The sequence below is a fragment of the Vombatus ursinus genome, unplaced genomic scaffold, assembly GCF_900497805.2.
Source record: "Vombatus ursinus unplaced genomic scaffold, bare-nosed wombat genome assembly UNPS02014802.1, whole genome shotgun sequence".
Lineage (NCBI taxonomy): Eukaryota > Metazoa > Chordata > Mammalia > Diprotodontia > Vombatidae > Vombatus > Vombatus ursinus.
Window position 1 is genome coordinate 15,977,560 of NW_020954580.1, and position 14,966 is coordinate 15,992,525.

A 14,966-nucleotide genomic window follows, 5' to 3' on the forward strand; every position below is an offset into this window, starting at 1 on the left:
TTTCTCTTTCTCCGATTTCTGAGCAATATTTTAGAGAAGAGAAATGTGTCTATTGCAGGAAAGTACTTATATACTATAAACCTAGTGGTAGAGAATTTATTTGTTTGTTCATATGTGTGTATGCCAGATAAAATGTCCACATACAAGGTCATCTTTAGAAGCTACTTAGCAGACTACTAATTAAATTTGCTTTTAATCATTAAATAAAGAGCTCTAACATTCAACTTCATCCTAGTAAGGTTCAAGTTTTAACATGAATAAAGCTAAATGAAAGTCCTTTTACTACAATCTATTCCATAACCTAATTGTAGTCATTCAACAACTCCCAGAGTCAGGACCTGGAAGTTGGCAGGTAGCAGACTCCCAGACAATTTCACTTTCGTTAACAAAAATGCCCCCAGGGAGTCTGACTGAAAAGGAAAACAGACCCTTTGTGGCATGTTCATTAGTGCAGACAACCTCCAATACCAGCAATGATAAAAATTTTATTAAAGCATTTCAGTTGCTATGTAACTGATGTCTTTGCTTTTTTTTTCCCCCTCCACTGAAATCTGAGACTCATTGCTCCGTGCTAATTTGTGAAAGTTGAAGAACCAGAAGGAATTTTCACTTTTAATGTCTCAAAATTCTCACCTTATGCTAAGCTGATTGTAAAAGGCATAAAAAAGCTTTTTAATTAATAGGCTTCTTTCCATTTAAGAGGAAAATGAAGACATTATACTTTTAAGTCATCAATACTGTACAGCTGGAATATGTCAGACTTGAATTGAAAACTCTGTTCCTTAAGTCATACAAAGGGTTTTAAAGAGATCAGCTGCTGAACTATTATTGGGAATGGCATTCCATCTTTCAGTTGAACTCCGAAAAACAATCAACATTAGTTACTCAGTGAATTAATTCTTCAGAGTTGGTTCTATGAGTGAGCATGGAAGTGGCTGCCCAAGCAGTTGCCTCCTGGAGTTATTTGATAGTATTAAGACTAAGTGTAAAAGAAAATCATCAGCTGAGAACATTTGTTTTGTTGGCTTCGACTCAGTTCTTCAACCCCAACCCAATGCTTATGAAATTTCCAGTGGGCTGTGTTTGCCTATTTGCTCTGTATTTCCTCAGTGCCTCTACTTCCTCAGAAAGTTAGCAGATCTGTGTGAGAAAGTAAATTTGCAATTCTAAAAACATCCCCTCCTGGGACTTTTTATTAGGTCACATGAGGAAAGGAAGTATTTAGAGCAAGAAGCAATTAGGGAGACAAGAGCCTGCTTTTTCCTCCCAGTCTGGTCTGCCTCATTGCAGAAATGTCAGGAGCAAATTTCAAGATTAAAAAAAAGAGAAAGAAACGAAAGAAAAAAAATTTCTTCTTTTACAAGAGTGAACAAAAAGTATTTCTCTTCAGATTCTAGAAAACTACACTGACGAATGTAAGTGCTTCCAGAACTAACTGGTCTTTCCAGTCTGATATGTGAGTATAGCTGTCCTTGAGCCACTTGACTGAAGTGGTAAACAGATAAATGAGGATTCTAAAAATCCCCACAGGATCATGACAAGACTGTCAGCAAAGTTCCACAGAGGTTTATTTTTTTTTGTCTTGTTTTGCTCTGTACTGTATTTACTTTGACAAACTGGAATGGGGCAAACATTTTCAAATATAAATGGAACCTGTACAACACGTAAAACAAAGGGATTATTTTAAAAATAACCTTTTCTGTGCACCTAGTCTAAATTTCTCAAATTAAACAGATAATGTCTATGACTAAATGTAGTCTTCCATACTTGTCAGAGACCCAGAGAGGTTAATTGAGTGATTTGTCCACTTTAACCCAGGTAGGAAATTTCATAAGCAGGATTTGAACCCAGTTTTTTCTAACTAGGAAACCCAGCACTGTGCCTGGTATACCACATAGTTTCTCTAATGTCAAATTACTATTTCGAGAATTTTGGGGGTATAGTTTTCTTCTTTCTCCACCCTTTCATGAAGAAGCCAGGGGAAATTCAATATGCAGGTGATGATGACAATGCTATTAGTTCATTCAACACATTATATATATATATATATGTATATGTTACATATAATATGTGTATATATGTTTGTGTATGTCTATATGTATATATATGTCTGTATGTCTGTGTGTGTGTGCGTGTGTGTGTGTGTGTGTGTGCAGAGAGAGAGAGAGAAGAAGAGATAGAGAGAGAAAGCCACCTACTATATGGCATGTACACTCTGAGGTATAAGAAGAAGCAAGGTGGATCTTATCTTCCACCGGGGGAGAAAGTGCATACACAGATGGCTACAATACAATGTGACCCATGATAAGTGTCATAAAAGAGATAGAGACAACATGCTTTGGAATGTAGAGGAGGTGCACATCAATTTCTTCCACAAAGCCATCTATCCTCTCTTGTGTCCCTGCACCTGGAGAAAACTCTGGGGTCTCAAAGGTTATGCCAGAACAGTGAAAATTCTGCCCAGTCCTCTGAAGCTGGGAAGACTTTCTTTACAGTACCCATGAAAGACTGATTTTGCCAAATGAGGACCAACCCAGCCATACGCATGACTCAAAACTAGTAGGCTGCCCACTAAGTCATGAATTCTTGGGTCACAGGACCCTCTGAAAAAGTTACTGTGAAGATAGCAAAAGCTGACCTGTAGCCAGGTTGGAGTAAAGATGATGCTGCTAGTCATAATTGCAAGGGAGTAAAAACTACACCTCCACTTGTTCTCAAAGTAATACTTTGGTGAGAGAGGCAGTGTCGTATGATGAGTTCAGTGCTAGATTTAAATTTAAGAATATTTGGTTTCAAGTCCTACTTCTGAAGTTTACTAGCTGTGTGACCACAAGCAAGTCACTCAACTTCTCTGATACTCATGCAAATTTCTAAGACTGTATTTAGTTACAGTCAGAAGTAAGCACAGGTTTGATCCATTTAATTTGGATAATTTAGAAAACTGGGTAGTTGTTGTTTCTGAGCTTGATAAGATCAATTAAAAAAGAAAACTACTGACAAAGTATTGGCAAAGTATTCTACCTCAAACATTACAATTTTAAGATATTTTATGTCTCTTTGTGATCAATGGTAGAAACTTTCAATTACATCACAATGTTGAGTTTTGCAAGTAGTCTGCCACCTGCTATCTTCACATGCATTTCTTCCTAAAAGCCATTTCTAATAATTGAATTGCTACTATCATTCTGCAGAGGAAAACCACATGCTGATCACTTAAGAATTATATGATAGAAAGCTTGTTTAGTGCTTTCATCTCTCTCTCTCTCTCTCTGTCTCTGTCTCTGTCTCTGTCTCTGTCTCTGTCTCTGTCTCTCTCTCACACTCTGTGTGTGTGTGTATTTACTTATTTAGGTTTGTTTACTTGTTTACTTTTTCTGACAACTTACAGCCTCTGTATCTCTGTTCCAGATCTTTTGATTTATAATACTCTTTGTTTTGCCTTGATAAAAACACTAAGGAACACTGTCCATTTTCAGGCAGGCAAAGAACAAGATAAGTAATAAGGAATATATTTTAAAATGAGCTATATACATTCATATTTAAAATTCATAATCTTCAATCTTTGCTAAACAAAGAGCACTATTGAAATTGGGAGTGGATAGGGAGTAGGTAATAAAGTGCTGGATCCATGGTTAGGAAACATAGCATAAAGCTAAACAAGATGGAAGTAAGAGACAGAAGACTGGAGATAGGTGAAATTGGAGCTTTGGATATTTGAGTGATAATAGGAAAGCAATTTCTTTAGGCCAAGGTTTCTTAACCTTTTGGGGGTCATGGGCTCTTTTGGAAATCTGGGTCAACATATAGATTCCCTTCTCCAAATGTTTTTAAATGCATAAAAACACATAGGAAATAAATTTTAATGATATAAAGATTCATTGTTTTCTCCGTTCAAGTTCATAGATTCCTAGAAATTTATTAACATCCTCTATGGGATCTGCAGGACTCAGTTTAAAAACTCATTCATTTTTATTTATTTGTTTGTTTGTTTTTAATTTAAGAGGCTTAAATGCCTGGGTTATCAAAAACAAGTATTCCAATCCACACTATTGTATATGTATTCAAGGTTTTTTTTTTACATTTATTTCTTTTTCCCCCTCAATTACATATAAACAAAACTCTTTAACTTTTTTTTTTTAATTTTGATTTCCAAATTATCTCCTTCCTTTCCTCTCTCCTTCCCCCTCCTTGAGAAGGCAAGCAATTTGAAACATGTGCAGTCATGCAAAACATTTCCATATTAGTGCTTTTGCAAAAGAAAATGCAGACCAGAAAATAAAGAATAATAATAAAGAAAGTTTAAAAAGTGTACTTCAATCTGCATTCAGACTCCATCAGTTCTTTCTCTGGGGGTGGATAGCTTTTTTCATCATAAACCCTTCACAATTGTCTTGGATCATTGTATTGCTGAGAATAGCTAAGTCATTCACAGTTGATCATTGTATGTATTCAGTTTTTATGAAACAACCGGGAAGGTTATGACTAATTCCTTCACTTAACCCACTGAGGGGCCAAGGATTTTTAACACAGAGCATTCTTCTGGAATTCTCTAGTCCTTTGTGAAAACCAGGTACCTAGATTTGGTTCAATTGATTCAAACACTTGTTTTCCAAAAAAGGTATTCAAATATCTGAGTCAAGCTTACCAAGTTTTTAGAATTTGCCCTTTCCTTAATTTACCTTAATTTCAAAACTTAAATTCAAAGTTAATACTGATTAATCACTAATTTACACATTTCTAACCAAAACTTGTTTCTAAGAGTTAACACTGATCATAGCAAGCAATTGATCAAATTTTGCGATGAGTGTTCTGTATAAAAGGAAATATTTCTTCTGAAAAACATAGATACTATTGAGATAAAGATACTGGGAACATTCTAACTACAAATCATACTCTGGGCTTAGCCTCTGGTTGTTTCTGATAAGTTAATGGAAAACACTGCTGCTTCTAACTGGCCTTCTAAAATATGATTTAGATAACTGATTATCTCATTTAATTAAGTGGCCATTTCATTCCCATCTGTGTACTCAAAAGAAAATGTTTCTTGTGCAGGAACTGCCTGTCCATATTTGGGCAGATGGTTTTGTTTTAGGGTTGCCCTGGCTAAAACTCAGGTTTCATCATGTTCCTCTCTCTGCAATGCCTTTGACGTTTTTTAAATTGGTATGTCTTCCAAAATGATACTATATCTAGGAAAACCTACACTGTTGCAGTCTTAGTAAATGTATATAGCCCCAGGTTTCTGAGACATGGGTTTACTGAAATTTTGGAAGACCTCTCCAGAATCACAGAAATTTGGGGATGATTACTAGGGTGATGTAATAGAGTATCCTTAGGTTAGGCCAATGGTGGGGAACTTGTGGCCTGGAAGCCACATGTGACCTTCTAGGTCCTCAGGTGCAGCTCTTTGAATCCAAACTTTACAGAACAAATCCTTTTATTGGATTTAGTTAAAGTGTTGCACTAGCCTCAAGGCCTCAGGTTCCCAACCCATGGTACAGGCTGTTCACAGGCATTAAGGAAAATTCGTAAGACCTTCCTCAAAAAATTTGAGATGCCAGGCAGGGTAGATAGAGAGGTAAATGGGAAATGTGGGCAAATGAGTACATAGATTGGAGAGCTAGGGGAGAGAAGACAGGTCCGTGGCAAGAGAACGGCTAAAGCTAAAACCTGGCTGAACTGGAAGCTGTGAAAATAGACCCATAAAGTCCCTTCAATGGCAACTTTTTTTAATTTATTAGGCTTTTCTGGAGTTTAAATCTCAGTCTCTTTGGATGTCCCTTTCAGACTGATTTATAGTCTTGTATAGGGAGAAAGAGGTATATAATCTCTATCATAGCCTTCTCTCTATTTGAATGTGTTTTTCTATTGCTTAAGACTACTAATATATTATATGGCCATTAACAATTTCATCTAAATCTGTCAATCAGCCTACAGTTCAAAATAAAGATAGAAAAACTCTTCCACCATAAGTGAGATGTCTCTGATTTTACTATATGGCAGGGGCCAAGCAAATTTGGTAATTTCTGAGAATATTCCAGAATATTCCAGAATATTCCAGAATCCACAAGACTACCTTGGAACCTATAGAGAGAGAAGCAATAAGCAGATGAGTCAGTAATGGAAAGGAATGGGGTTGGTCACATGCCCCTGACCATACCTGGAAGGCACTGCTTCATATTACCACACTCCATATAGCTGTTTAAGATCATATATACAGGTTTGAGTGTGACAATGTTGGCTAGAGTTAGGAAAAGAATGAGGTAAAGGAACACTTGTCATGTATTTTTATTGTTATCGTCCATTATGCCGGTGGATCTGTGATGTCACTGATATGTGTACCACCTTCAGTGCTGCAGACTGCAGCATACTCAGTGAATGGCCAATCATTCTATGCAATTCATGTCCATGTTTCCCTAAAAATCCAAAATAGAAGGTTCACGAAATGGCATGAGAGTTTTCTTCTGGTTCTCTGGACATTGAGTGAATATGAAAGGAATATGTGAGCTGTCTGTCAGTTACTTTTCATTCTTATCATATGATTAAGTCCACTTTTTTGTTTCCAGGCCTACATTTTTCTGAGAACATGTCCAGATTGATATAATTCATTTTCTCCAGTTATATGACCACTCAATCATTGGACAAGGATTTCACATTTAAAATACCAATGGCTAATCAATCAATCAACTGCTATCTATGTGCCAGGTGTGTCACTACTTGTTAATGATATAAATGAAAAATAAAAACAGTACCTGCCCTCAAGAAGAACTGTATATAAGGAAAGAACAGCTTAGTTAATGTTTATAGATCACATAAAGTAATGTCATTCTTAAGACCCATTACCCCTAAACTCTACCATTATGCTACTATCAGTGCAGAATTAGAAAGAGGGACCATGAGATTAAGTACCATTTTGTATATTGCTTTTATTTCATGGAATATCAAGCCAAATAGTTCATCAGTGGGGAGCCAGCTACTGGTGATAACCGCTCCCCCCCATACTCTGCTAGGATTCTTCTCAGAAAGCACAGTCCATTGCTGAGCCCATACTGTTGGTATTATGATTTTCATAACATGTAAACCTTCATTCTTTTATTTTTATTCATGTTTCTAAAATGTCCCCTTTGGTTCTTTTTCCATGGGAAGTGGTCAGCCAGGAGGAGCTAAGCGGCCATGTTAACAAAAGCAGCTACTAAATTAATGTTCCAACAAGAAAGAGCTCCTGTGGTGACTGCCTTCTACTCTGAAAGAAAAGCTCAATTGATTGCCCTTAGATATGTGGCTTAAATGTGGCAGTACCGTATATCATCTGCTCAAACATGGGATTCAAACTTCTGAGCTTTGTCAACATCTTTAAGGTTTTTATTTCATTTATACTACACAGTTTTGATTTCCTGATTCACAGGAATAAAGGCAAAAGAGGAAACCTTGAAAGACTTTTTGTCCATAAGGATAGTTTACATAATGCATACAGATGGAGTAAACAGAAATAAAACTTAGTTATGGTTCTTCAAGAATTTTACCCCTAGGCTCTGCTTGCATCTGGCAAAGGAGCAAGCTGTATGCAAAGGGCAGCTTGGTATAATAGAAGGAGTCCTGGTTTAAGGAGTCTGGTGACTGAGTTATAGCCATGGATCTGACACTATTTTGCTGTGTGACCTTTGGCAAGCCACTGTTTACTTCTTTGTCAAGCCACTGTTTACTTCTCTGTCATACGTGGGTTGCCTCATCATATGGATCAATCAATAATCACTCGTTAAGCACCTGACACTAAGCAATATACCATAGATAACAAAAATGAAAATGAAATGGTCCCTGCCCTCAAGATGTTTATTTTCTAGCAGGGCATTTGGTTCTTCCAATCATACCTATTTTCCAGGCAAGAAAACTTAGAGTTTGAGTGACTTGTTCAAGGTCGTATACAAGGCTAGTAAATTAAGGAGTATGGACTCAAACCCAGGCCTTGTGAGTCCAAATCTGAGGTTTGAGTATGAATGCATGGTAATGTGTTCATTAATGACAACAATAATTGACATTTAAATAAATGATTTAAGGTTTGTAAATACTTGGCATTTGATACATCTCATGTGACCTTCACAACAACCCCGTAAGGCAAGTACCATAGGCATTATTATCCTTGTATTACAGATGATGAAACTGAGGCTCAGAGGGGTTAAGTGATGACTTGCCTATGGTCATACTGCTAATGTGTGTTAATTGGGTCAAATTTAAACCAAGGTCCCTCGTGACTCTAAAAGACCATACCTCTTTCCACTACACCATATCTCTAAAGTATTAAAGGCATTTGTCTGCCTTTAGCTGATAGGAATGCAATTTATTTGGAGGTAAAGTTTATCTGAATGTGTCTTCAGTAGAAAGAAGAAAGTGACAAACTGAGCCTAAAGGAGATTCACACAGATGTCTTCTATGTTGTTCCAGCTCATTGAGCTCAGATACTTTGGCTAGAGCACCAATCAAAAAAACCTACATTTAGGAGGCATTTGAAAAACATGTAATCCAAATGGAAAGATCTCCTAATGAATTTGTAACTTACAACTGACAAGCTATTTTCCAATCCTAGTCTTTCTTATCAGAAATTAGGTTACCAGAAAATAGGTTTTGCATAGCTTCTAACCTTAAGCTACAAGATAAGACCAAATGACTCCTGCAGATTCAGGGAGCATTACTTTTGGGGATTATTTGTTGGTTTGTTAGAATGCATTTTCTTGAGATTGTCAGCTGGCATTATAGTTACTCTTCCAGTTCAGGTGGCTATTTATGCCAGAATTCTGGTGGTGAAAATTCTGGTTCATTTACTTAGCTACCTGTGAGACTTCTGGGAATAAGGATGCTAAGGGAAAAGCATGATCAGGTAAATTTTTTGTTCTTGTTTTCAGAACTAGGAAAATGGAGCAAGTTCAAACCAGCTAAAATCCCAGTTTCTGCAGGAAGTCTTTCCTAATATCTCTGAATTCTATGCCTTTTCTTTACTGCTTATTTCCAATTTATCCTCTCTCTCTCTGTCTCTCTCTGTCTCTCTCTGTCTCTCTCTGTCTCTCTCTGTCTCTCTCTCTGTCTCTCTGTCTCTCTGTATATATATATATATGCATGTATGTATGTATGTATGTTTGTATATAGCTTGTTTGTACATAGTTGTTTGCATGTTGTATCCTCTTTTAGATAGCGGGGACTATCTTTTACCTTGTTTTGTATTCCCAATGCTTAGCACATTGCCTGGTACATAGTAGGTACTTAATAAATGTTTACTAACTGACTGACTACAACTTCCATACATAAGAAAGAGAAACAACTATGTAAGATACTTGGTAATTTCAAAAAGGTGATGTTTTCTCTTTCAGTAAACAATCTTTCAATTTCTTTCTCCTAGAATGCTAGGTATACATCTTTATCTTCACAGAAAACAGAAGATATTCCCATATATGTTATCACCAAAACTGATCTTTTCATAACTACAATATATAATGGTTAATACAGTATGTAAAGCAAAAATATTTACTGTATGAGGATTTATGAGCTATGAAAATAAGCATATGTACACCCTTAATGTATAAATCTATCAGCAACAGTCATAAGCCAAGAAGGGTTCTGCCTCTCATTCCTAAGCCCAGCTTTTTATCACTTATGAAAAGAATCCTCCAATATTTAGAATTTCTAATGACCAATTATGTGATTTGTGTTATTTTCCATTTAATTATGGATTAAACTATAAAGATTACCTACCTCTGTTTCAGCTGGCAATCACAGGGGACCCTGGATCAGATTAATGAAATCTAAAAGAAAACATAAAAAACCCTGTTAATTCAATTAGTCAAAGGAAAAATATTCAGAATCTATATGCAATATTTAACACAGATAATAAGGAATAGCCAGACAATTTCTGAAATAGGATTACTATACTATATCATCAACTTTCTCCTTTTGTTAAAGTGCCTCTGATGAGGGTACAACCAACGTTCCAATACTTACAGGTTACCAACCTCAAAGGTATGTTCAATTTTGTACTTTCTATCATTTCCACCATCTAGCCAATGGCCAAGAGGTATGCATTCTACCTCCCCAACATCTCTCACATCCAACCTCTTCTCACCATTCCCAAGGCAACCACCCTAGGAAGTCAAGCCCTTATCACCATACATCTGGACTAGTACAACAGCTTCCTAGTTGGTTTTGCCTTATCTCTCCCCTCTCTAACCCATTCTCTATGGAATTATCAATGTTATCTTCCTATATCACAGTTCTGACCATATCACAACCCTGTTCAAGAATCTTTGGTGGCTCACTATTGGCTCTAGGACAAAATGCAAATTAAATTAGAAATTTCAAACACTTTTAAACTCAGTTGTAGTTATTTCATATAACTCCTCTTCACTCACTTTATGTTCTAGGCAAAATGGCTGATTTGTTATTCTCTGAACTCAGGATTACATTTCCCCTCCCTATGTTTTTGCATGATTGTTCCTAATATCTAGAATACACTCCTTTCTTTCAAGGCTTAAGTCAGGCAACGTCTCCTATTTGAAGCCTTTCTTGATCTACCAAGAAGTTATTAGTACTCAACCTCCCCTCAAATTTTCTTGCACTCACAGCGATGTCAATGTTTCATTTTCCCAGTGAAATGTAAACTCATTGAGGGTAAGGATTTTGTCATTCTGTCTCTGTAGCCTTTGAAGATAGATAGATAGCACAGGATAGAGCACTGGGCCTAGAGTAAGGAAGATCTGAGGTCAAATACAGTCTCATTTGCTAGTGCAGTGCCTGGCATAAAATAGGCACTATATAAATGCTTATGCCCTTCCACCTAGAAGGCATTTAAAAGATGCTCATTGAATGTTGAATGAAAGAGGGATAGCCTCATTACATCTGGTAGGAAATAACTGATTTAATTTTACAAAGTAAAAATGTTATAATGAATGACAAAGTGCTAAGGGATCCTGAAAATCAACCATCCCAATTATTAATTTACAGAAATTAATTACAGAAATTTACAGAAAACTGAGTCCCCTAACAGGTTAACTTGTTTGCTCAAGGCATCAGAGTAAGTTAATGGCAAAAGAAGGCCTAAAACTCAGGGTTCTTGAATCCCAAGCAAAAGCTTTTTCTACTATAGCGTGTATTTATTCAACAATTGTAGAGCTATAGAACTTTCAAGCTTATATTCTTTCCAGACTGCCTTTGGAAATCTAGAGTTTGTGCCTAAAATTAGATTTGTTTGGATTTTTCCATACCCACACACACACACACACACACACACACATACACATGTATGCATATGTATATGTATATATACATGTGTATATTATATGTATATATATACATATATATGTAATGTTTTTTAAATGAAGTCAGTCCTAATGCTTGTGTTCTGTGTTCTAATATGCCATCAAAAAAATAAATGTTCTTAGGAATTCTGTATTTAGTAGATTAGCATTTCTCTTGAAAGAAGTTTTGACTTTAAAAAATGAAAAATGGTAGATGTTTGAATTTTTGATCTGTTCTGAGTACATTTATAGACAAGCTTCATGGTTTTTTTTTCACATTACCACTGACCTTGAGATGGCCAGTGTTTAATTTGGATTAGCAAATCTGTTTTAATAAAACTGAAGTCAAATATCATCTTCCATCATGAAAATCTAAGCGGCCTATTAATCTCCATTAACATCTTGCAGCTTAAAACAGATCACTACATTTTATTGAGAGACACTGTCAAGTGAAATGAGGCTCTCATTTATCTCTCCCTACACACACACACACACACACACACACACACACACCCATTATGGAAGTTAGGCATGCCCTTCTGCTGGTTAGCAGATAAAGACAACATACAGCAGATAAAGACAACATACAAGTATCATGGAGACGTTTAATTTCATATAAGGAACTTGTAATTACAAGAAGTCCCCAGTTTAAAGAGATTGCATTGGTCAGACTGATATTTTGGACTTGGGATCTATTTGCCAATGTGAAAAAATAAGTCATAAAAATTAGCTTAAGTTCCAAGGATAGCCCACAAATGCCTCTTCTACCAAGACATGGTTAAAATAATGTACACCTTCAATGAAAAACAGAAGAAAACAAAACATTAAGTGAGTCTACTGTTGTCAGTGGTTCTATATGTCCAAATTTACTTTGAACTTAATGATTTTCTTTTCCATAATACTGGTGTATCACAAATATAATTTTACATTTATCAGTTATGATTCATGCCCCTTTTGGCTACACAGATAGAATGAAGAATGGGAGGAGAAAAGGGAAAAGAGATAGCAGAAAAACAGGGGATAAGAGACAGAAGACATGTTTTCCTGAAGCAACTTAGCAAGAATTGTAAGGAGAATGAAAGATGGAGATTAAAGGAGTATGTAGACATGTAAAAAAGAAATTGGATGGAATTAAATTAGTGATGAGTAATGAAGGACAAAGGAAAAAGAAGGAGAGGGAGAAAAAGAGGCAGAGAGAGAGAGAGAGGTCTACTTATATGTATATATCTCTATCTATATATATGTGTGTATGTATACACATATACATTTGCAATAGTCTTAATATCCTTCTTGTTGCTAATTAAGAATTGTCCCTTACAAGGGGCTGGGGGAGAAATGAACTGGAAAGGAAGACATGTTGGGTCACATAGCTTCTTGCATTAACCAGCAAATGATGGCTCATTCCAGAAATAGTTTGCTACTCAGATCCAGCAATGGAAGTAAATTTATGGAGAGTGAATATAGACATGAGAGATAGGCAATGTGCAACCAGGTGACTATATATTTAAGACTTGTACTACCTTTGCCTTTCCTTTCCTGGTGAACAAAGTAACCAGGAAAGTATAGCAATCCTCCCCCCAAACCCCTTCATCCTAGGTGTAGTGGATTATCATCTAGGATAATTTGAGCAATAATACATAGCTACTCCCTGGAGATCCACTGGGGCCCAACTGGAGATGAGGGTGGCAGAATGTTCCCAATCCCTAGGTGAATTTTTGTGAGGCAAAAAAAAAAAAAAAAAATTGGCAGGAATGGCATAAAGAGAAGCTCCACAAATTATATTTCTTTGTTTTGTTCTGTGTTATAAGCAGAAAGGACTCGTAGAAGTTTTAGAATATTTCTTTCTGAAATGGTAATATGGCTACCCATGACAAAGAATAATTTGGTATAGGGAATGAAGAATTACCCTGGTCCATTTGGCAAGAGGAACCATAAGAAGGCAACATTGGATGTCATTTGCTAGTAGTTTTAGGAGTAGTAAAAAAGAGTGACAAACACATCTGCAATGAATTACATAGGACAACATGAAGAGCTATAACTAAGAGTGAGGCTGCTGGATTCCACCAACCATAACTACAATGGATCAAAGGAGGAGCCCTCTACTGAGCATCTGTGATATTCAATGTTAGGAACCCTGCACAATCAGACTATATGGCAATGTGATATAATGGATCAGACCATTGAGTATAAAACTCCAAACCCTAAGTACAAGTCCTAACTATGCCACTTGCTACCTGTGTGACCTTAGGCAATTCAAGTACTTTATTTCAAACCTCCCATGGCATCCCCTCCCCTCCCTCTCAGTTGAGTATCTTTATTTATATTTCAGTGAAAAGAAAGTGATTCCCTACACTTCATCTCATATTTCTCTGTTATTCTCTGCTGTCTCCTCCTTTAATCCAGGCTATGATTATGAGGTGACTCCTCCCCTTGCCAAAGTCAAATCCCCTTCATGTACCCCTTTAATCCTATGTCCTTCCATGTTCTCCAAAAGATTGTCCCCACTATCACCTCTCTCATCTCTAATCTTCAATACCTTCCTATATACTAGTTTCTTCCCAGCTGCTTACAAACACCACCAAGTCTTCCCCAGCTTTAAAAATTAGAAATCTTTGCTAAATCCTGCCATCCCTGCTAGTTATATCTCTCCTTCCTTTCTCAGCTAAATGCCTTGAGAAAATTACCTAAATTAATTGCCTTCACTTCTTCCTCTCTCTCTCTCTCTTATAAGCTATGTAATCTCCTCTCTCCAAAGTTGCCAATAATCTTTTAATTGCAAAGTCTAATGGCCTTTTCTCAGGCCTTGACCACTTATAGTATCTGACATTGCTGACTACAAGCTATTCCTGGATATTCTCTTCCCTTTTGACCTTCCTAGCACACAGTTTTCTCTTCGGTCTCTTTCTACCCATCTGACCATTGGTCTTTTTTTGCTGAATCATTATCCATGTTTCACTCATTAACTGTGGGTTTACCTCAGGCTCTATCCTGGGCCCTCTTCTCTTTTTTATTTGTTATCTTTACTTGGTGGTCTCATTAACAATCAAGATTCAATTATCGCTTCTATGTAGTTTCTTTCCATATCTATATCCAGTCCTAGTCCTGACCTCCAGGCCTGCATCACCAATTGCCTTTAGGACGATGATTCAAATTGGATGTCATCTTAAAATGAACATGTTTGAAACAGACCTCATTGTCTTTACCCCCAAACCTATCCCTCTTCTGAATTGCTATCTTTCTGCCCAGGGCACCACTAGCCTTCCAGGCACCTAGGCTCCCAATCCCAGTGTCATTCTTTATGTCACCCTCATTATGTACTGCTCGCCCCACATAGCCAACCAGCTGCCCAAATCTTGTGATGTCCTTCTCTTCAACATCTTTTGTACACTTCCTCTCCTCCCCATTCATACAACTACAGCTCACCTCTCAACCTAGATCATTAAAATAGTTTCCTAATTGAGCTCCTGGCCTTAAATCTTTCCTCACTCCAATACATCCTCAAAATAATTCCATTTGTCATTTCCTAAAGTATAGGTCTGATCAGGTCATTCTATTCAATAAATCCAGTGGCTTCCTATTGCCTCAAGGAAAAAAATAGAACTTCTCTGCTTGGCATTCAATGCTCTTTAAAACTTGTCTTGTCCTATATTTTCAGTCTTTTTACATATTACTCCCTTCCACATTCTT

At 36.7% G+C, this 14,966-nt stretch overlaps 1 protein-coding gene across 3 annotated transcripts in view; it reads right to left on the reverse strand.

Annotated features, from left to right (window-relative positions):
• Positions 1-14,966, reverse strand: part of MAP2 (microtubule associated protein 2) — a 376,564-nt gene that overhangs the window by 274,573 nt on the left and 87,025 nt on the right. For all 3 annotated transcript variants that reach the window (XM_027873756.1, XM_027873755.1, XM_027873754.1), the window contains exon 2: positions 9,742-9,791. The gene's annotated coding sequence lies outside the window, so the exon portion shown is untranslated. The remainder of the gene's footprint in view (positions 1-9,741; positions 9,792-14,966) is intronic.